This window comes from Myxocyprinus asiaticus, chromosome 34, assembly GCF_019703515.2.
Source record: "Myxocyprinus asiaticus isolate MX2 ecotype Aquarium Trade chromosome 34, UBuf_Myxa_2, whole genome shotgun sequence".
NCBI lineage: Eukaryota > Metazoa > Chordata > Actinopteri > Cypriniformes > Catostomidae > Myxocyprinus > Myxocyprinus asiaticus.
The window spans coordinates 16,919,680-16,922,239 of record NC_059377.1 but is presented as its reverse complement, the minus strand read 5'-3'; positions in this window follow the sequence as shown (position 1 = coordinate 16,922,239).

Here is a 2,560-nt window from a genome sequence, read left to right as displayed (position 1 = left end):
CATCCTGCAGGACCACCAGGCCAAGGCTCTGAAAGAGCTGCACAAGGGTAGTCCTGACCCGGGATTGATGCAGGAGCTGCGCTCGGTGACCGACTTCGCCCTGCGGGTGATGAAGGTCACGGCGTGGGCTCTCGGGCAGGCGATGTCCTCTATGGTGGTCCAGGAGCGGCACCTGTGGCTCAACCTTTCAGAGATGTGGGATGGCTCGACCTCAGCGTAGAGCCTCCCGCAGGAAGTTGACGCCCCCGTCCCTCGGTTTGGCACCAAGAACCCCAGGAGGGCTTCGAAGCGTCCCTGAGATGGGTGACCCAGAGGTGAGGAGACCCGCTGTCAACCAGGAGGTTATCACGACAGCCGTACATCAAACACTCGTAGTAGGGGTGCTGCGGACGCGAGTCCCCCGCCTTCGCACACCCAGCTGTGACACACACATACCCACGACCAGGTGTATGTGATGCACCACGAGGACGCCCAGCCTCCTCTCCCATCGCAGACCGATCTATGGTGGGTATGCGGAGCGAGGTAAGTACTCTAACATCTCTCTCAGCACAGCCATGAGTTCGGGATGTGAGGCCTCTCGACGTGACAGCTCCTGCTCTGCCCTGCTGCGAGGCCCCATCCGCAGGTATGTCAAAGGCAATTGTCCCTTTGGTACCCCTTGCACGTAGTCTGGAGGCATGGCTAGCCCTCTCTAACCCGTCATGCTGGCTCATCAGGACGATCCGACTCGGCTATTCACCAGGTGCCCGCCCAGGTTCAATGACCATTCACTTTCATTGTAAGGGAAAAAGATGCAATGAAAGTGAATGGTGACTGAGACTAACACACTGTTTTACAGTGTTGGGGATAGTAAGTTGAAACTGTAGCTTCCCAAGGTACAAGTTACTCATAACTTAAAGTAGTTAAACTACAGTCAAGCTACACTTTTTTAAAATTAGTTAGCTATAAGCTACTTACAAAAAGTAGCTAACAATACTGAAGCTATTTAAAGTTCTGATTGCAGAATTCAATAATATCACCTTATAGTTAAATTTTGTATGTAATGTTTTCCAAAATATGCTAAAGACACAAATGTAAATGGAGACACCAGGTTTAATATTCACTGACTGGCTCAAAAACTTAATTTTGCATAAGAAATAAATGTTTAATGCATTGGGTTGAAAAGAAGAAAATTCAAAAACATTTCTGAACATTCTCTGCATTTAGGGAGTATAGGGAGGTTTGGTTCATGTGTGACTATAAATGTAAATATATATATATATAAAAATAAACCTATTGTTAGCCTACATTAATTATTGAGCAAAAATGACAATGATAACATCATGTCTGACTTGATGCAAACTAACAAAAAGACATACAACATACTATTATTAACCGTCAAAAAGGTATTTCATTTGGGTGTGCAAGCTGATGTTTTGGGTGGCATTTGTACACCCTGACACACCTGTAACAAGCTGATCAATGGTTAGATTAAAAATATGAAGTACGACTGCTGCTTTTTTTAGCACAACCTACATGACAAATAAAAAAACCTGACAGTCACAAATCCACAAACACATTTGGTTGATAATATCATTTGTAATAATAATTAAACTAATAGATTAGAAAAATGCTAAATAGAAGCATTTTCACAAGTGGACTCAAACTTTTGAAACACACATACAAATGGATGTTGGGGGTGGGGGCAGGGGAGGGCATTTTTCCAAGGAAAATGAAAAATGGCACTCAGTGTCAACATATTCATCCATTGAATATGGCCACGTGGAGGAGCAAACATTCACGCATGTGGTTTTCACATGCACAATCTGAGGATGTGATGACTAGTGATGGGTCGTTCATGAACGATTCGTTCATTTTGAATAAATCTTTTATGTGACTCGGAAGAACGAGTAGTCTCAGAGAGTGATTCGTTCATTTTGTGTTGACCGTGCATGTGCATTGTGCAACCTCTGTTCGTTTGTTACGTGAAAACCGCATAGGCGCTGTACAGAAAACAGAAATTATTAGTTCACCTTTCAACTCTTTTGGTCTGAGTCGTTCGTTCTTTTGTCACGTGACAGCCGTATACGCTATGCATTGCTCACACAGGAAACAGAAATTATTAGTTCACCTCTCGAGTCTTCTGGTCCGAATCGTTCATTCTTTTGTCAGGTGACAGCCGTATACACTGTGGCTGTGTCTCGTTTGGAAGGATGCCTCCTCCGGAGGTCGCATTTATCCTTCGTGAGCACTCACAACCCACAATTCTTTGCTTCAATGAAAATGTCTAAAAAAAATGATTCCAATTTACCAGTAAATATGACGTTCAAATGCAAGGAATGTTAATTCCCAAGTTGAAGTACCTCAGTAAAATGGTACAGAGTATATAATATGTATAATTATATTAATATATAATTAAAATAAAGTATTAGACTAAAAGTACACCTGTAAAATCTATTTTCTTTTCTCTTTACATCATTATAACTCTCCAAAGGGACTTTGCTCCCTTCTCACTCAAAGCACTCGCGCTTGTTAAAGAGTGGCGTGCTATCATAGCAACCACATTACATTCCGTTTCCGT